The sequence below is a fragment of the Lactuca sativa genome, chromosome 8 (assembly GCF_002870075.4).
Source record: "Lactuca sativa cultivar Salinas chromosome 8, Lsat_Salinas_v11, whole genome shotgun sequence".
In the NCBI taxonomy this organism is placed as follows: Eukaryota; Viridiplantae; Streptophyta; class Magnoliopsida; order Asterales; family Asteraceae; genus Lactuca; species Lactuca sativa.
Genome location: NC_056630.2, coordinates 293,408,012 through 293,430,554, shown reverse-complemented (window position 1 = coordinate 293,430,554; position 22,543 = coordinate 293,408,012).

Here is a 22,543-nt window from a genome sequence, read left to right as displayed (position 1 = left end):
ACATCAGATAACAAAACGAAGGTTTTATATTAATTCTTGAAACGATTACATAGGTGTTCAAGTTCACCCTAGACTATGCCTCTACTAGGCTGCTATTGCATAATCCGATCTTCGGGTAAGAAGTCCTCATTCTTGATTCCTCGCACTGTTCTCTGCTTCGTCGAGGATCATGTGAAATGCCCTTGGCCTTGGTGGCATTTCTGGTCTTGCTGCTTTATTTTTCCTTGGGCAGTCTCTGGACATGTGCCCCTTGCCTCCACATCCGTAGCATACTTTGTCATTATGTGTGCAGTCTTTGGAATAGTGACCCGTCCTCCCACACTTGTAACAAGTCACTTCTTCGTTGCACTTCCCACCATGCTTCTTCTTGCATTTATCACACCATCTTGTTTCACCTCCATCTGCTCCTCCAAGTTTTGAGAATTTGCTTTCCTTGTTCGACCTCGAAGATCCCTCAAACTTTCGCTTCTCTCCTGCCTTATCTTTTTCTAGACCCTTTTCTCTTATCTGGGCCTCTATGTTCTTAGCTGTCCTAATAGCTGCTTTCAAGGTGGTTGCCATTTTGACCATTGGACCAAAGTCAGTTGGAAGTCCGTTAGCAAACCTATCAATCTTGGAGAGTTCAGTAGGCACCAAGTAGGGAAATAGCTTCATCCTCTCGGTAAATGCGGTGGCATACTCATCAACACTCATCTTCCCTTTCTTCAGGTTCTGAAACTCGTTGTTTAGGTCTATCAGATCTACCTCCGAGCAGTACTGCATTTTCAACTGTTCCAAAAACTCTTCCCACGACATCCTTAAGGCTTCTCCTCGTGGCATCGTATCTGCCAATAGCTTCCACCAGCTCAAGACTCCAGTTTTCAGCTGTCTTACTGCAAAGACAGTCTTCTGTTTCTCATTACAGTTGCAGCTCTCAAACACCATCTCCATCTCAGAGATCCAATCCATAATCTCAACCGGCTTTGGGCTTCCTGAGAGGCTTGGTGGTTTCGCACCCAAGAAATTCTTGTGCATCCGCCCATCCTTGTTGTTTCTCCCTTCTGGGCCATCCCTTTGCTCACCTTGAGTCCCAACTTGACTCACTTGGCGGCTGTAGTTCCCTTCCTCAGATTGCTCGGGAATCAGTTCGGGTTGCTCAATGGGCATAGTAGGTTCGTCCCTATTCAACATTCGTCTCATTTCTTCCCTTTGTTCAGCCAACATAGCCCGAATCATGGCTTGAACTCCAGCCATTGTGACTGGCTCAGACGCAACTTCTTCTACAACAGGTATTTGCTGAACCACTGGGGGTTGGTTCCTGTTCCCATTTGCATTTACGTTTCCGCTACGGGTCCTTACCATCTCGTTCTATACACCGAATAAGGTGAATTTAGACCTTTACTTGACGTTTAAATCATCCTTATCACTCCGAAACGTTTACATGCTAGTTCTAATACCTTAGTCGTATGTTTAGAATCCTAAACACATAAGGTTTCCAGATCCGGTCGGCAACAGACCATAGATCCGAACAATTAACAACATATCATGCACAAAGCATTTAGCACATAAAAGCATTTTAGGCACAATTCCTAAAATAAGCTAGTGCTCACACCTCACAATCATCGCTTAGCATTCTAAGTTTAAGTCTAGAAATAAATCCATATTCCTAATTCGCTTAAACTAATGCTCTGATACCAACTATGACATCCCCAAAATCACGGCCAGAAAAGACCGATTTTGTTTATGCTTTATAAAAATCAGAGTACTTCATTTTATAAAAAGGTTGCGGAATTTGTTCCCAGAAAAACATGGTAAATACGTTCTTAAAACATTTTCGAAGAAACATATTTATTTCATTTTAAAATGTTTGGGATGTCATCGTTAATACCGAAACATAAGCATAAACAGAACTTACAATGATTTACACTAGTGATCTACATCTCTTTTAAATCTCTCAGTGTAATGTCACTTCACTTCGTCACCTGTGATATACATAAACTGAGTGGGTCAGGTTGGGAAACCTGGTGAGTACATAGGGTTTTCAACCCACAATAATATAATTATTATGTTCAATCAAACAATCAACCCAATTACCCATCCCCATTATCTTCTTTACTCTTTAAGGATTTAACCTAAGAGTCATCTATCCTGCATTCGTTTATTCCGAAGTCCCTTACTTCCAGGGTTATGGGACTGGCATTAAATCCATAGCTGCCAATGTTCGTTCATAAAGCACTAATTCCATAGCTGCTATAGTCTATTCATCGGGTACTAAATCCATAGCTACCAGTCTTTATCTAATAGGTACTAAGTCCATAGCTACCAATGTTCAACAGGTACTAAGTCCATAACTACCAATTCCTACAGGTACTAAATCCTTAGCTATCAACGTCTAACTAATAGGTACTAAGTCCATAGCTACCAATTCCCAACAGGTACTAAATCCATAGCTACCAACGTCTAAAAGGTACTAAGTCCAGAGCTACCGGTGTTTGTCCCATAGGCACTAAGTCTGTAGCTGCCAATGTATACTCACGTCATCTTCTATCTCTCATCATTCATCTACCCATCTCATACCCAACATTTTCGTATATATAAAATACATATACAGTTTAAGTCCTTTAAAACATGTATAAAACGTTCAACCAGCATAGACAGCAAGTATTCAGATAATGTGCACACATAACACGTAGTTTATATAAAATACTTCATATCTATGTGTAAGATGAAAGGGACTATGCACTCACCTGAAAGGTGGTGAGTCGGCACTCGGACAACACTTCGTTACTCTTAAAACAATTATCCCTTGACGAAACCTAGTATCATTACCACTAGAGTTTAGTCTAACGCTTGACAAGACTAATTTAATAGTCTAGCTATTATTACTATTATATAAGCATTAAATAACACTCAATATAACTCATAATAGTAGCCCAAATAATTATTTTAAGGTCCTAATAATGTTACTATAATTAAATAAGAGCTATATTAAATATAGTATAGGCGTAACTCACTTACAATGGGTTTTTATTAAAAACTGGGCTTTGCTGGAGCAGCGTTTCCGAGCCGAAAGCTTTTCTTCTTGGAGCCGTCGGACGCTCCGGGGCTTTCTTCTCGTGATAGGGAGGTTCCCTAGACTTGGGAGGGATTTAGGGAGGTTAGAGAGAAGTTAGAGAGAGAAAGATAGATTTGAAGGTGTGAGGAAATAATGAAGAGTTCATCTCTTATTTATAGGAATTGTATAGTAAAGTAGTCTCCAAGCTTCGTCCTTAACTTTTGCATACGAGCTCCGTTTTTGTCTGTCTTTTTACTATTGAGTTCCTATTAATGAGATCTCCAACTTTCATTTAGACCTCGTTAGCTAATTCTCATTCTATCTCGGATTTACAAAACTGTATCGAATTCGCCGCGCTCGAAAAGTAGAGACTAAGCTTCGTCCATAACTTTCGCATACGAGTTCCGTTTTTGTCTGTCTTTTTACCGTTGAGTTCCTGTTAATGAGATCTTCAACTCTCATTTAGACCTTGTTGGCTAATTCTCATTTTATCTCGGATTTACAAAACTGTATCGAATTCACCGCACTCGAAAAGTAGGGACTAAGCTTCGTCCATATCTTTCGCATACGAGCTCTATTATCGACGTTCTTTATATCCACGTGTTGGTATTTACGAGTACTACAACTTTGATTTAGATCCTGTCGGCTAAAAATCGACCGATCTAAAATTCAGATTTCGGGCTGTGCACTGCTATGCTAAATCTTAGAAAAATCATAAGTTCCTCATACGAAGTCAGATTTGGGCGTTCTTTTTATCGATGTTCTTAGTTTAACATATTCTACGACTTTCATTTAGATCACTAAGGCTAAATCTCGCTCTATTGTAAATTCACTATTTACGCTTCCCGGTATCGTGCCGGTTTCGTCGCGAAACTTCAACGGGTCATAACTTCTTCGTTATAACTCGGATTTCGGCGTTCTTTATATGTACGAAAACCTTGTAACGTACTCTAAAACTTGGTTAAGATTATTTATTCTAAATAATCTTTTGTCGAAAAGTCATTTTCGACCCCTATTGCCTCTAATTTGACTAGCCTGGATTTGCGGGCGTTACACTTCGGTCCGATGCCGGGCGGAGCCCAAGTTATTTTGGACTTCGGTCTGATGTCGGGCGGGGCCCGATGCAGTAGGCAGGGCCCAGTAATTGTTATATATGTTTATTATGTTGATGTATGGTATGTGGTAGTCGGGGGAGCTCACTAAGCTTTGCGCTTACAGTTTCAGTTTTGGTTTCAGGTACTTCCACTAGCAAGGGAAAGAGCCCAGGTTGATGGCATGACACACACCACAGTTGCAGTTTTATCCTCTGAGTTTTATTCATATATTTTGATATGATATTGACTTCAGTTTTGAATTGATGCATTTACTATGGCATTTTGAGACATATGATTCATGGTTTTATTATATAACATTTGATATTATGGCTTTTAGTAATATTAAAACAAAAAATTTTGGGTTGTAAATTCTGGATGTTACAATTTGGTTTTGCAGAAGAATTTAATGAAGCTTAAGATGAATGAAAAACAAGAGCCTGATATATTCCTGGGCAGGTTGATGATGTTTGGTATTGTTGTGGTTGACATCTTTAGTTGGTTTCTATTTATGTAATAGGGCTAGTTACATTAATCTAAGATGGTTAATTATGTAATATGGTGATGTAGGTTTATTATGCACTTTTGTAATGGAATTTTTGGAACTTTTGTGTGAGTCTAAGGATGATTTTACCCTTTTGTTATAGTTGGTTTATTAAGCACTTTTGTTTTATGAATTTATGAGTCTAACTTCTGTAATGGAATTGTGAGTCTAACTTTAGTAATGAAATTGTGATGTTGGTTTATTAAGCACTTTTGTTTTATGAAGATAATGTGGTGTTGTGAGTACTTGGATTGTATCAGGTTCCTTTGCTATGGTTCTTTTGTTATAGTAGAACAGTTTTACCCTTGTGTTATAGTTGGACATTTTTAACATTTTTTTTATGGTTCATTTGATTGGTATGGAATGGAATCAAGATTAGAAAGTAATTTCAAAGATTGTAACATCAAGATTTGAACACGATTGGAATGGAATCAACAATAAAACAGGAATGGAATGAAGATTAAAACAGATGGAGACGAACATCGGCTGCACAGGAACAACAACTGCTTTCCTAACTTTTTCTGTATTTTTTTGTTTTTTTTGCATGCTTCAATTGCTAAAAAAACGCAGAATGTGTCCAAAACAAATAGCAGCTTCATAGGAACAACAACTGCCTTTACAACTTTTATGCTTAACAATTTTTTTTTTGCATGCTTGAATTGCTAAGTAACATAGTTAGTGTCGAAGGCGAACATCAACTGCACATGAATAGCAGCTGCCTTCATAACCATTACAGGTGTGATGAAAAAAAAAATAATTTGTTTATGTTGACGATTTTTCCCTTGCTGATGATTTCGGTTTTTAGCACACCAAACAACAACCATTAACATAAAATTGAATATAATTACATGGTTTTGTCCAAAACAAACAAAACTAAATAGAAACAAACATAAACTAAACCAAACAAACACATTACATGTTGTATTTTCGTGTACAAACATGTCTTTTTTCCAAGGATTTCACTTGCCAAGTTAGGTACTGTTTGTTTTTTGAAGCCAAAATGTCTGCAGTCTGCGAACCACATCTACAAGCCTCTGCGGCATAAGAGGTGGACCAAATGTCTCCAGTTTGCAATAAGAAGACTGTTTGTTTTTAATGTTTGTAGTTGTTGAAATAAATTAATTTTTTAAACTTAATTTCATGTCATAAACATTAAAATGCATTTTCAGCAAAAAGAGAAAGAAAAAAAACGGGTGACCTATTTTTTTTCTTTAGGTTAAAATGAGGTCTGAAGACCTTTGAAGAGAGTGTCCCATGTCTGCGCCAGGAAGACCTCGTGCAGACGTTTTTTGATCTGTGCACTTCCAAAAAAAAAAACAAGCACTCTGCGAGAGCATATGTCTGGACGTTGTCTGCACGACGCAGACAAAAGTGGTTGCGTAGATCTTCACAAAAAAAACAAACAACCCCTTAGTTCATTTCCCATCCAAGAAAAACAAATAGCCCCTTAGTTCATTTCCCATCCAAGACGCCCGACATCTAAGTGGACACTTTTTTCGTCACTTTTTTTCCACAACGTACTAATATCCTAGAACGGTCAAACTTTCCAAACCTCAATTGGTATCCATTAGCCACCGCATAATTTGTTAGACAAACCATGAACTGTTCAAGGCTTTCGTATTTTTCCCCCAAGTGTGGTTCCATTTGATTCCAAGGTATCCTAGGGTAGTGTACAAGAAATCGGTCCCCAATTTCATGATTTTTGTTCTCTCCTTTGTCAAAATTTTCATCTGAATAGCTCAATTCAGCATCATCAGATGATAGTTCGGTTCAGGCAATTCCATTTCTCCTTGTACCAAATCATTCAAAAAAGATTCCATATTCTCTTGTCCATTCCTCTTCAGACTCATCATCTGTGTCATTCAAACCGTCCATATACACTTTAACTCATTGATGGGAAGTTAAAAACATAGTCGATGGTTACAGATTCCTTAAACAATAAATGCAAACAACAAATTAAAAAACAAGGGAACTCATGACCTCAACGAACAGATTAAACAACAAACATTGATCGATTACCTTTTTTTCGTGAAGCTTCCCGTGATCCACAAACTTTTTTACTCTAGCCTGGTTCCTTTCTTCTGTTTAGTATGTCCGATGTCACCTACATATGCCGAAGGGTATTCCCAATAATAGCGTGTCTAGGGTATACCGGTTAAATTAGATAGGTTTGGCGGTTTATATATTAATAATGGTTAAATTTGACATAAAATAAATATAATGGTTTATTTAGACATTGAAGTACATAGGGTTTTAGAGTGGCTTTCCTATTTAATAAATAATTACATACTACTATATCATTTTAGTCTTGACTTTTGACTGGAAGGCTGGAATACATCTTTAAGTTCCTGCCTAAAATCGATCATATTCTACCAATTTGACCTGGTATATACACAATCAGATTCGGTTGTTAATCCACACACAAAAGTAATAGAGAGAGAGAGAGAGACTGATAGAAGGGTAGGGAGATATATAGTTACAAAGGATTAGAAATTAGTTTCAAAAATCATGCACATAGATTTCCATACCGACCTTAGGATTTCCAACCCGGTCTTACTAAAATCGACTTTGTACCTAGGATGACCCAATCCCATCTCTTCACTCTAAGCCCTAAAAATTAAAAATCACTTTAAAATTCATAGACGGGGTCACAGTCATAGCCAACTCTAATTCATCCATTCCAGCTCGTAATCATCAACATATCATCGAAGTTCGTTCCATTTGTATTAAGATTTTGTTAATGTTCTCGATTTTCTTCATGTTCATAATTTCATTTTCAAACTCGAAGTTAAAGAAATTTCGCAATCTGGGGCCTTTAAAGTTAATTTTTTATCATGATACCTTACAAATTGTGCAGTTGACCCATGTACTTACAAACTTTTGTTAGAGATTAAGCATATTTTTTTCTTTTGAACATCAAGTATTTTTTGTTACGACTCTACTAGCTAACAAGGTAATAGAAAGAGAATCATTGCTCCAAAGACGCAATTACAAGAAGGGAACGACAGGGGATAATGGGTCTCAAAGGCCCAAAGAAACAATATAGTTAATTGTGTGTGTGTATGTTACTATTTCAGAAAGATTTTTCGACTCTTATGTGCCTGTTTGTAAGAAGTGTTTGGGTTCGTATTACTAATTACTTATCAGGGCATAAAAGATATATGTGATTGTATGTGTGTAGGTATGTGACTGTGTATATGAAAATATGAAATTAGGATGCTATGAAAAAAGAATCAACGAAAATATGATGCAGGGTAAATAGAGTTGGTGTTAAAAGTAATAAAAGATAAAAGTCATTCTGGTTAAACACATGTTTGGTGTTACCGATAGGGGTGTTCACGGTTCGGTTTTTTCGGTTTTTAGGTCAAACCGAAGTCAAACCGTTAGTTACGGTATTTGTCATGCAAAAACCAAAGCCGAACCATTGAAAATTTAAAACCAAACCAAATCAAACCGTTGCTAACGGTTTGGCTCTGATTTGGCTTCACAGTTTGGGCTTTTTAGGCTCATTTTAATCGAGTGCATTAATCTAATTTAGTAAAATGAATCGATTACATTGGTACATGAAAAGAAAAACTTGCAAAAATAAAAATAACCTATCAGGACTAACTTACATGACATTTACTAATTTAAGTAAGAAAACATATGAAAACACTACAATACACAAAATAAACTATTGGTAATCTGGCCATATTAAACGTGAGTTTTAAATTTTATTATTTGTATATAAAAATAATATATAATACAATAAAATAAAGTACAATTACATATAAAAGAATTATATATATATATATATATATATATATATATATATATATATATATATATATATATATATATATATCTTATGGCCCGGTCCGGTTTTTATACGGTTTGAAATAATAAAAACCGTAAGCCAAACCATTCATTACAGTTTTGAAAAGTTCGAAACCGCAAGCCAAACCGTAAAGAAAAATACAAAACCGTAAAACCAAACCGATGACCGGTTTCACGGTTTCAAACCGTACCTCAAACAAGTTACCGTTGAATTGAAGGGTAAATAAGAAATTTTGAAAAATGATTGATTTGTAGCTTTTTTACATTATTTTGGCAGTGGATTTGGCATGTGTATTAAGTTTAGCTAGCATATTGTAGTTATAAATATGGATCAAATTCGCCTATTATAACTCATTGCCTGAGCTCTCAAATCTCAATACACTCTTACTTTATTTCATTTGTCAAAAAACGTAGTTGTTGAAAAACAAGTTGTGTCCCTGAGTCAGGTTAGAATTAGAAAATTGGCAAAAAGATTTGGTTTCTTTCTTTTAACCGGTTTATCTAATTTGAACAATAGTTGTGATGAGTTAATTTATATATATATATATATATATATATATATATATATATATATATATATATATATATATATATATAAATATTCTTATGTACTACATGGGTTAATTTAAAAAAAAATAATTAAATATAATTGTCAAAATATTTAAGCACTTTTAATTTATAAGAAAATAAAAAAAAATAATAAATTATAATAATGTAAATGGTTTTATCTTTTAAATTTAGATAAATAAAAAAAGAAACTAATGAACTTTTAATTTTGGGAATTTTGAAATTAAAAGACAAGTTTATTAGTGAAACTAATGTCCATTTATTATTATATTTATTTCAATTCTTACATTAAAATATTATATAGAATTTAATAAAATAGAAAAACTCATAAAATAACATGTGAAAAAAATAAATTCAAAATAACCATAAAATGACATTTGGCAAATTGAATGAGAATGTGACAAGTGACAAAAAAAAATTTCATTTAGAGAGGATATACCTTCGTATCTTATCTTTAATCGATCCTTATAACACTTCCCTTTATAAATACCTGGTTTTTGCATAATAGAACCCGCTTTTTTCAAAACTCGGGTCCTATATAGTGTGTCTTATGTTCCTTTTGTAGTAGTGACGATATCCTAATAAAAAAACTGAAAGTGCAATGCTATTATTATTTAGAATTTTAAAGTAGAATGACTTGGTAAGAAAATAATTGAAAGTATAATGTTGTGATCTTAGTTTTAAAAGGCGTGAAGCACTCTTAGGCGATTAGCCACCTAAGATCCTCATCTTTTGAGGCGTTTCAAATCAAGGGATTCATATACACGAGGCGCTTATATTTGCTAAATAAATTTAATGTACTTTAGAACCATACCTCATAGAAAAAACAACTTAGTAATCAATTAGATGCATTATGTGTCACCACGTGCACTATATTCTCCTCTCCTATCTCTTCCATCATACCATCAAGCATTTTAAATAATGTGTTTGTGGAACTCTAAGCTCAGACGTAGTTGGTAGTTTAAATCTTATTGTTGATGATCAAATTCTTAGATATTTGATATTGATGACCAAATGTCTTAGGCACAAGAACAAGAACAAGACATTCATATTAGCAATGTACAAAATCTAAGGGCCAAAAGCGTGATATCCATACATATACTCACAATATTAATAAAATGGACGATGAAATGGCGGTTTTTAAAAATTTTAAATACGAAAGAAACTAAAAATAACTAATAATTATTGTATAAAATATCACCTGATTGACAAAATCACACAATTTTATTAAGTAAAAAACCCAAAAATCTTGATAAAAACCAAATACTTTGAAATTAGAGCCGTAAAGAAATGAATTTGGGCTTCACAATCATGTTGAGACATTTCCATGGGGTTGTCATGGCTGCGTAATTCATTATATAAAAGTTATGCCCGTGTATAGTTAAACCACTTCCTCCACATACATGAACTTTTAGCTTAATGCTCAACCTTAGCCTCGACCTTGACCTCAGCCACGACAGTGACCTCATCTTCATCAACCTCATCCTCATCTTTAAGGATGAGATCATTGCAGCTAGATTTCCAATTTCCTAACATTCAATAGTACAAGGTTACAACTCCTTTTATTTTCTTAAATCATTGACTAATAAAGAAATTTGATGAGAACATTAATTTGATAGAGAAAGATATGGGTTCAAAAATTATACGTCGGGTATGTGAGCAACTATGGCTGGCTTCCTTTGGGATAAAGTTGTAAACAACATTTCATCTCCAGATGAAAATAGAGAAAAAAATATTACGTTAGTTATCATTTGTTAGCCTATATATTATTAGCCCACTTTTTACGGGCTTTTTAGTCTTTAGCTCATTAGGGTTTTGTCTAGCTAGTATTTATATCCGCTTTATTCTTTGTAGTCTTTATACATTTCATTGAGAACCCTTGTAATTTTTCTTTATTATAATCATATGACAATGTTATCATGGTATCATAGTGGAGGTTTGATACGTTCTAGGGTTACTGTAGTAGATGGTATTCGTTGTTGGTTGTTTTTGATTCGTTGTTGATGTGTTTTTTTTTGATGAATTTCGTTTGTTGTTGTTGTTCGATTTCTTGTTGTCCGATTGATTGCTTCCGCTGGTTTGTTACTCCTCTCATTCTCAGATTGCTATACTGTCATTGTGGTTATTTATTCATTGTCAACATGACTGGAAATGATGATTCTCTTTAGTCAATGAGCGCTCGTTTGGATGGAAAGAATTATACGTATTGGAGTTACGTTATGAAGAACTTCATTAGTGGGAATAATATGTGGGGCTATGTCACTGAGACTAAAGCCAAACCCTTAATACCTCAAATTGAGAATTTTAATTTGTTAATTGATGTTAGGGAGACTGATAACTCCAAGGTAATTACTTGGATTAATAACTCTGTCAGCCAGTATATTGGTATGCAGTTAGCTAAATATGACACAACAAAGGAAGTTTGGAATCACTTGGAAAGGGTGTATACTAAGTCTAACTTTGCTAAAAATCCAAGTTAAAATATGATATTCGTGCTCTTCAACAAAATGATCAGAGCATTCAAGATTTCTATGCTGTTATGTCTGATCTGTGGGATCAATTGGCTCTTACAGAATCTAAAGAGTTAAAAGAATTTGAGCCTTACATTGCTAGGAGGGAAGAGCAACGCTTGGTCCAGTTCTTGATGGCCTTGCGTTATGATTTTGAAGGTCTACGTGGAACAATTCTTCATCACTCTCCTATTCCCTCAGTTGATTCTATTGTCCATGAGTTAATTACAGAAGAGACTCGTATCAAGTCTCATGCGGGTAAAAGGGTTTAAAGAAACCTTTATTCCTACTCCTGCTCCTGCTGTGCTTGATGTTTTCTCTAATCAGTCTCGACAACCTTCAAGGGTTACTTATGATGAGTGTGCATTCTGCAAATAGAAAAGTCATTAGAAAGCTCAGTGTCCATTGTTAGTCAACAAGGGTAAATCTGGTCAACCTCAGTCGGGACAACAAAATAGGTCTGGTCAACAGAAGTTTCAGTCACATTCCTCTGGTACTCCTCTATGGACTCCTCGTCCTCCACAGTTTGTTGTTGCTGCTATACCACTAGTTGATACAGATTCTGTTGGAAACATAGCACTATCTGCATTGGATCCCAAGGTGTTTGAGAGTTTCAGACAGTATTTGACCTCTAATCCCACTGCCATGTCTGAATCTATGTCTCATTCTAGTCTTTTTCAGCTGGTACATCAGGTATTCCCTCATCTTTATGGATTTTAGATTATGGTGTAACCTATCATATGAGTCCTCATTTGTCATCATTTACTTCTTTGTTGCAAGTGTCATCTATTTCTATTAAGTCTACTAGTGATGCATCTATTCTAGTTGAGGGTGTTGGGTCTGTCTCTATTTCTCATATCACTCTCCCTGATGGTTATTACATTCCCAAGCTTTCTTTGAATCTTGCCTTAGTCAGTCAGTTATGTAAGTCTGGTAACTGGGTGTTCTTTTCTGATTTTGTCTATGTTATATAGGATCAACACACCCAGAAGGTGATTGGGATTGGCCGTATGGTGGGGGAACTGTATGTCTTGGACGATCTCAAAATATCTGTTGTTGCTGCCTCTAACATTGATTTATCTTCTTTCTATATCACATTTGAGTTTTTTTAGCATCTAGTGGTGTTTTGGGTCATTTAGACACTTATGATATTTCTGATTGTAGTTGTTGTAAACTTGCAAAATTCTCTGCTTTACCATTCAATAAAAGTATGTCTTGTTCTACTGCTCCTTTTGGCATTATTCATTCCGATGCAGGGGGTCCTGTACCAATATCCACAAAGGGTGGGTCAACCTATTATGTATATTTTATAGATGATTATACTTAATATATATGGGTTTATCTTATAAAACGCAGATGTGATTTCTTTGATATTTACAGTAATTTTAGAGCTCTTGTTAAAACTCAACATTCGACTGTGATTAAGTAATTTAAGTGTGACTTAGGGGGTGAATATACCTCTAATGATTTTACTCAGCTACTTTCTTATGATGGTACCTTACACCAGTCCTCGTGTACTGACACACCTCGGCAAAACGGTGTGGCAGAACGAAAACACCGTCATATTGTTGAGACTGGCCGCTCATTATTCCTGTCTACGCAGGTCACTAGTTCCTTTGGGGGAGAAGCATTCCTAACTGCTGTGTATGTGACTTATCGTATCCTAACTTCATTGAATTCAGCAATGTCTCCTTTTGAGAAACTATATGGCCATCTACCAGACTACTATTCCTTATGAGTTTTTGGATGTACTTGTTTTTCTTCTTCGTCCTCATGTTGAGAGGAACAAGTTGGGGCCGAAATCTGCTATTTGTGTATTTTGGGGTATGGTATTGGATAGAAAGGATACCGTTGCTATGATCCTATGAGTCAGAAGTTATATGTTTCCCGACATGTAACTTTTTTGAAACATATTCCTTTCTACTCGATTCCTGCTACAACCCACAATGTAACGAAGTCCGATCTTCTGCATATTGATCCTTGTAATGAAGAGATAAAGGCTCATGATCCATCTATGCCACCTGATCCTTCAGCTCATGACACACCCACTTCTTCAAAGAGTTCCTCGACTCCCGCTGTTCCTGAGCATGCTCCTCCGATTGTTGAAATTGAGGATCCACCTCCACCTCCACCCCTCAGGAGATCTACTTGTCCTGTCAAGTCCACCAAGCTTCCAGATTTTACTTACTCTACATATTCAGAACATTTGCTTCATTTATAGTGAGTATCCATCATTTGTATGAACCTGAATCATATAGAGAAGCTATTTTAGATCCTCTTTGGCAGAATGTTATGGTTGAGGAACTCACTGCTCTTCATCAGACTCATACATGGGATTTGGTTTTCCTTCCTCTTAGGAAACACACGATAGGTTGTCGCTGGGTGTACAAGATAAAAACAAAAGTTGATGGGTCTGTTGAGCGGTACAAGGCCGGACTTGTAGCAAAATGGTATTCCCAATAGTATGGTTTTGACTACGAGGAGACATTTTCCCCAATTGCAAAGATGACGACAGTTCGTACTATGATTGCAGTTGCATCCATTTGATAGTGGATGATATTTCAAATGGATGTCAAGAATGCTTTTTTGAATGGTGACCTCCATATATAGGTTTATATGACTCCTCCATCAGGAATTTAGCACCGGATGGGTGAAGTTTGTCGGCTTCTCAAAGCTTTTTATGGTCTCAAGCAAGCCCCTCGTGCTTGGTTTGAGAAATTCTCCACAGTGATTACCTATCTTGGATTTGTCTAAAGTAATCATGATTCTGCTTTGTTTATTAGATGATAGATTGCAGGAAAGATTCTTCTGTCACTATATGTGGATGACATGATTATTAAGATTGATGACCATGGTGGTATTGAGTCTTTGAAGTATGATCCAACTTATCGATTTGCTATGAAGGATTTGGGATTACTGCGTTATTTATTGGGTATTGAGGTAGCTCAGTCTAAGAAAGGGTATCTTCTTTCTCAGACTAAATATATATCTGAATTGTTTACACGGTCGGGCCTCTCTGACAATCGGACTGTTGATACTCCTCTTGAAACCAATGCACGATACTCTCCTACTGATGGTGTTCCTTTGTCCGATCTGAACCATTATCGCACTATTGTGGGAAGTTTGGTCTATCTCACAGTTACTCGTCCAGATATTGCTCATGTTGTTCATGTTGTCAGTCAGTTTGCTACTGCCCTTACCTCTATTCATTGGGGAGCTGTTCTCCGTATTTTGAGATATCTTCATGGCACATAGTTTCAGACCCTCTTGTTTCCTTCGACGTCTTCTCTTGAGTTGTGTGCTTATAGTGATGCTGATTGGGATGGTGATTGCCATGATCGTAAGTCCACCACTGGATTTTGTGTATTTCTTGGAGAGTCTCTCATTTCATGGAAGAGCAAGAAACAGGATGTTGTCTCTACATCTTCCACGGAGGCTGAATATCGTGCTATGGGCCTATGGCTATAACTACATGTGAGATTATCTAGTTACAGTGGCTGCTTGAGGATATGGGAATTCATATTTGTTCATCTACTCCCTTACATTGTGATAAAAAAGTGTGATATAAATTGCAAAGAATTCAGTTTTTCATGAGCGGACGAAGCACATTGAGATTGATTGTCATTTTACCCATCATCACCTACAGCTCGGGACCATATCGCTTCTATTTGTTTCATCAACCTTGCAGCTTGCAGATATTTTTACGAAGGCTCTATTAGCTTCTCGGTTTTGGTTCTTATTGTTGGATTAGTGTCTAAGTCCATAACTATAGTTGGTATATACTTGACCCAGTTGTGTACGGTCCTTTTGGGTTGCCTTCATTAAAGCAACTAGACAATATGATTTATGGAAAGAGAGAGAGAGAGAGAGAGAGAGAGAGGGAGAGAGAGAAAGAGGTTATTATGGTTTATTAATATATTATATGAATAATATATTAAAAGAGAAATCATATTAGTTAGTTAATATTAATCAAGAAATAATTATGAAATTAATTATGTGATTAAAAGAGATTAATTGAACTAAGGGGACTAGTATTGCCAATTATAAGATAGTTGAATTTGGGTTGTGGATCCCTATTGAAATGAGGGGGGAAAAATTAGAATGGAAGCCTACTATGATTTCGTCCAAGGGCCTTATTCCAGAATGTTCCTTGGATTGCTTAAGGCCTAAGCTATCTAATTAGGGTTTTGACTAAAACCCTAGCAGCTTAACTATTTAAGGACCTATAGGGCTACAAATTTCGGAAACTAGTGAGAACCCTAGAGTTAATATAGTTGAAATTGTGCCTCATCTCCTTCTCTTCTCAATCATCTTCATGCTTTGGTGTTTGTAAGCCATTAGAGGCATTACACTTGTGATACTAAGCTCTTGAAGGTTGAAGATTATTGCTACTATGAAAAGGTAATAATCTAAACTTGTATTAGATGTATCTTTCGAATTTTATAGTATGCTAGATTAAGGTTTACAAGCTTTGGATAAATTTGCATGTACAATAGAGAAACCTAGATCCAAAGCTTTAGGGTTTTGCATGTGCACATAGGAATGTTCTTTTGCTCAAAACTCATCAGTGGTATTAGAGCCTTGCTTGGTTTCTATTGTATTTGATGCATGGTGTGTTTATTCATTGGTTAAAATCGATTTTTATGCCATCTGCTTGATAGACTCGTCGAGTCCTATGATGAACTCGATTAGTCAGATGAACTCGGCGAGACGGGCTGTCAGACAGACGAATTTTCGAGATTTTGGCTTATTTTGACTTGGGATAATTACCAAAAATGTTTTTAATTAATAAAATCCAAATTTTATTGAGTCCATGTGATTATCTTCGTCAAAATAAAATATATTTATCATTTATTTAGATAATTATTACCTTATATGATAAATCTTAATTATTTGAATTATTTGATCGATTATCTTGCATGAAATTGGATTAGGTCAAAATTAGATAATCACCAATTAATTGTTTAATTATATTATTTGAATTTTGATCTAGATAGTTTTGAAATGTATCAAAACCTGCTCTATGTTTTGGATTCTAAATTTTTGATTAAAAGTTTAATTTTGAAATAATTAAATTCCAAACCCTAGAATTTTACAAGTTTAAAATTCAACCCTATACTATTATAATATTATAAGAATAATTATTATATATGTATAACATAAATGCGAGTCTTACCTTTAGTAGGCCTCAGTCACGAAGTCGGTCTATAAGAGGGGGGGGGGGGTATAAGGTTGCTGCCTATAAAATGGCAGCTTAATGGGTGTCCACTCTCACCCACCACTTCCTTGATTAGTGGAGGGTCGTTAACCGAACAGGTAGGATAGGGAAACTAATTCCTCATTAAAAGTATAATGATCAATAAAGTAACTAAATGTTTTTTATAAAATTCAAAATCTTAGTTACTTTAAGAAAAATGTGAAAATGATGCTATTCCATGAAATTACACCTTGTACCCTTGCTAAGACGTTAGTGGAGCAAGTGTGGTTAACCGACACACTAATTTGGGTCAAAGAAAAGGTGGAAAAGGGTGACTCGATGTTTGTCATAGATCAATGGAGCGTGTGTGGCTAATCGGCACATTGATTAGGTAACTATAACATTGAGGGCACCATGTACATTTGCATGGTTATTCACACCTTGTTTGTGAGCCTCGGTATCCCTGTCACAAACTTGAAGGGCATATCGAGAATTAAACATTCCATTGAAAATTTCAATGAATCTCAAAGGATCTAGGAGTTTCAAAACATTTAAAGCTATATTGTTTATGTTTTTCATGGTGGAAATTAGTGAATCGTCATTCACTTACCTTCAAATTATTTGTTTTTTTTATTACAGCATCCCTCTTCTAAATTGCAAATAATGTTGTTGGGTCCTAGCCCTAGTTTCTCAATTGGGTGTTTAATTAGGGATTCTTATCTAATCAAACTTTGTCTCTTTTATTTTTCAGATGTCTAATCCGAAGAAGAACACTTCCGGCTCATTCTCACTCTTGAATTTGTGTGGGACGGTGATCTTCGACGGAAACAATTTTAATGATTGGATCCGCAACATAAGGAAGGTCACCCACTACGAGGATAAGGAGTATATCCTTGACAAGGAGATGAAGGAGGTAGATGTGAACACTGCTACTCCCGAGGAGATCGTTGCCTTTGAGGCCCATGAGCGTGATGCCACGAAAGTCCATTGCATCATGTTGGCGACCATGATTGCCGAACTCCAAAAGTCCTACGAGGACTTCTATCCCTATGAGATGCACCAAGATTTACTACACAGGTACCATCAGAGTGCCAGGCAGGAGAGGTACGAGATCATCACTTCGATGATCACAACCAAGATGAGGGACGGAGAGTCTGTCACTGCTCATTTGGAGAAGATGCAAACGTATGTCGACCGCTTGCAGAAGTTAAATGTTAACTTCAATGAAGAGATGAAGATTGATATTATTCTTCACTCGTTGCCTCCTTGCTACAACCAGTTCTGCATGACCTACCACATAAACAAAGAGGAGGTCACATTGAGCAAGCTTCGACGCCTGTTGAGGATTGCTGAGAGCAACCTCAAGGATAAATCCATTACAACAATTCCTACTGCTACAGCTGCCCCCGTCTTGGCTATTGGGCATGGGAAGGGCAAGAAGAGGAAGGCTCCTTCGAAGAGCCACCATAAGGGAAAGTCCCATGATGACACCTCTTCTAGTGGAACCAAGGTTGGTCCCGCTGCAGCCACCTCTAACCCGAAGGATGCATAATGTAACATCCTGTTTAAAATAAAATAATTTAATAAAAACCCAGAATCCCGAAAAGTAATTTTATTCTTATTTTATATTATTATTTTCCACAAATTAAATAATAATTAGTGTGGTGTTAGTTTCCGAAGGCCAAATGATATAATTTTGATTTCCGAGGGTTAAAGTGTAATTTTGGGACTTAATTTGTAAGGATTTATGGAAGCAGGGACTAAGGAGTAAATTATGGACCTTATATGACAATATTCTGTTGAGGAGGGACTTATTGGTATGTTTTGGATCTGATTTGTAAGGGTTTTCTGCAGGAGGGGTGAAAACGGTAAATATTAGGGTTATTTTGAAAGAAAATATAGAAAGGAGGGTCATTGTTGTTATTATGGGCTGGAGTTTAGGAGTCGAGTATATAACTCATCGCAATCCTCTCTCAAACCCTAACCGTAAAGATATAAGTAGCCGTCACCCTCCATCCATGTGCTTCCCTTTTCCAACCGCCGCACTGTCTCCTTACGCCACCCATCACTACCATCATCGGAGAGATCGGAAACCACCAAAGATCCCACCATCTGCCGGCTTGGGCGGTTACTGCCACTGTTCCATTGCCATTCGACCACCATAACCACCAGGTACCGCCACAACGTGGCTGCTAGACGTTTTGAGCCCCGGGAGCTGTTGACCGCCGGTGATAGCGACCACTAGACTCCCACCATGTTTGCTGCCGACGAGAGGAAGTCCACCGAATCGAAGATGTTGGGACGAAGGGGCTGTGATGGGTTGAATGAGCGACATCTCTGTTGGACAAGTTCAAGCATTCCGCTGCCACCACCTCCCTGCCGTGCTTTTCTTTCCCTTCTCCGTCTCTGTTCCAGCGTTTCGCCGCTGTTGTGGCTCCGTCCACTTTCTTCTTTGCGGCTGTTAGGAGTCGTCAACTGCCGCTACTACCGGATTCCTTGTGCTACCATTACCGCCAGGTGGGTGGGTGGGTTATTTCACAACAGAAGTCGTGTAAATGTGTATGTGTGCATGTCTTCTGTAGGTCGGAAATTGTATGGGAACCACCTTGGTCGCCAGCCATGGTGGTTGCCGCCGTTTACCACCACATGTCGCCAAAGTGCAGATGTGTGTGTGTACTTAGTATGTGTTTATTAGTATGTGTGAGTGTGTGTTAATTAGATGGTGTTGTAAATTGTAACAAAATGGAATAATGGAAAAGAAAATCCGTCACCACCACCGTAGGGTAGTGGTTGCTCCCTCCTACCGCCACCGGCCATCGCGTCAGATGGCGGTGTGCTTTGATTACGTTTGGACCTCGTTTAGGGGATGTTTGGACAATGTGGGACCAATGAAACCCTAATGGGCCCAAAGAAACCCTAGTGGCCCAATGGAACCCTAATGGGCCTAATAAGGCCCAATGTGACCTAAAAGCCCAACCAATTGACTAATGGGCTAGTATGGGGTTGGAAAACCTTAATTAGGGTTTGGAAAACCCTAATGGAATAAGACCCTAATTTTGAGAATTTATTGGGACACGCACGAGATTATTTAATAACTTGAAATATTAAATAATAATCATTAACAAAAATTAACCTAAAAGCAATATTGGACTTAATGGATTAAGTCCTTAGTAAATTAAGTCCTTAATGGGTTAAGTAAGAAACACTTAACCCTAATTATCATTTCATGTGAAAGCCCTAATCTCACTCGGGCTTTGAGTTGGGCCTTCCTATTGGGCTTTTGCGATTGGACTATTGGTGGGCCATCCAAGAGCAAGTTAATGGACCAAAATAATTAGATGTGTTTTTGGGTAAGGCCCATGTGAGGACTTGGTCCCAACTTGGAAAGTTGGGCCATAGATGGGCCATAATTAGGCCTTCATGATTATGTGATATTGGATCATGGGAATTGGATTGGAATAATGGGATGGGCCTTAAAGAAAGACCATGTAGAGGTCTGGGCCCAATTTGGAAAATTGGGGCATGTGTTAGGCTTTGGCCCATTACTTGACTATTGGGTTTTGTAGTGTGAGTTGTACTTTGGGCTTGGAACCCAATTATTAATTGGGTTTTGTTTGATGTTGGCAATTTGGTAATCTGTTAACCAGGAGTTGGAGTTTCATCCGTGGGACTTCAGCAGTGCCAGGTGAGTCATCCTCACTATATCAATAGGGTCTAAGGCACCAAGGTCGGCCCTTATGGATTATATTTGGTTTTGGAATGATATGTTTATTGATTACATCATGGTTATAGTATGTTGTTATGATATGTGCTTGCCATTGATTGATTATGTGTTATGAGTATGTTGGCATATGTATGTGTATGTTTGGGTTGAGGCGGTCCTGCTTTATGTTGAATGCCAACGTACCCAGGGCGGTCCAGATAGGCTGAAGGCCTGCGAGGTGGTCCATTCAGGCTGAAGGCTCATTATGGCTACGATTTGATAGGAATAGTGATATGTTAGTTCTTCCTCCTGGTAGATAGGATGACACTATGCTTGTTGATCTCTTAGATCTGCATCCTGGTAGTTAGGATGAGGTTATGTTTATGCTTAGTGACCTGGTTAGGTCGGTGTCCTGGTTATAGGATGTTGATGTGCTATATGATCTATTAGATCGGTTTGATTGTTATATATGTATTCTAGTGTATGATATTTATGTTCACATTTTTGTTTGATTGATGGTTGGATTGAGGCGGTCCTGCTTTGTGCTATAGGGCAACATACCCTACGAGCAGTCCGGATAGACTGTAGGCCCTGCGAGGCGGTCCAGTCATGCTGAAGGTTCGGAAGCGGTCCAGATAGGCTGTAGGCCCTGCGAGGCGGTCCAATCATGTTGAAGGCTCATGATGCATGCAGTTATGTATTGGTTATATGATATGGTTATGTTGGTATGGTGTTGGTATTTTGGGGTAACTCACTAAGCTCTTGGGCTTATAGTTTCAGTTTATTGTTTCAGGTACATCATATGATCGCAGGAAGGCAACAGCGTGATCGTACAGCTCCTCATATTTTATGGTTTTATGAATTGATTCTGAGGATACTCTGATGTCTAAACTATTTTGAAAACAAACTATAATAACTTTATGGTTTTAAAATGTATTAAAAAGTTTTAATTTGGCTTGAATTTTATGGGTGTTACAAGTTGGTATCAGAGCCTTGGTTTGAGTGAATTGGAGGAACACTCATGTGAATCCAGTGTCAAATCAAGGAAAGGATTTTAAAATGAATTTATTAAATGGTTTTCATAATAAGTAAAGGAGGATGCCGGGAGTACGATCAGCCAGAGCCTGTAAGTAGACCCAAAAATACCATACATTTATTTGATTATGTGATATGTTAGAACAACATGCTAGTACTAGGCTAGGGATCTTCATGAATTGCATGATAGAATTGCCTGATTACATGATGCCTGCTAGCCTAGGGTTTCCTGATATGAGATTGACAGCATTACTGTAGTTACTTGTGTATGCATCACGGCTGTATATAATTAAGATCTTATAGCCTGAGAATGTTTGATTTGGCCTTATGTTCTATTCTTATTGATTAGGGATTAGGGTAGGATCGAATATTCAAAAGTCTATGGGGTCCAGCGTTATGTATGGCTAGCATACACTAGTGCTGCAGGGTTGGTTGAAGTTTCATGGATGGGTGGGTTGTGTGAGGCCGGGAGGCCAGTTATGAGATATTTAGCATTCCTCTAGGAGTGAGGATTAAGTGCTTGCTATGTTTATGTATATTGTTAGGGCGTTGTGATGATACTTGAGACAAAGTAGGTGTGGAAGGTAGTATGGGCCCGTACTACTGAAAGCACAGGACCCATATGCGTAGCAAGGAAGTCACAACCCCTAGGGTTTGGTTGGGAATTGGCTCTTTGTCATTATATGGGTTATCAAAGACCTTTCTGGTGTGTTACCAGAATGGTGGTTACGAGACGTCTTGAGAGCGGATTCGAGTTAGGATTGGGAGCTGGCAGCCAGGATAGGCCAGCATTGTCAGTGGATCGTGTCGGTGAGATCATCTGGGAGGAGGATCGAGATTTGTCTGGGGTCAGATTCCGGAGATGTTTGGGTCTATCAAGACCGCCATGGTTGAATACCTTGATGAGCTTTATGTAGCCATTGTTGAGACGGTTGTCGCAACAGCTTCAACAGCTGTAACAACGATAGGGGAAGGAGTTGGTCGAGCTTTCTAATACCAGGACTCGTTACTAGGACATATGTAGGATTAATGTCTAAGTCGATAAC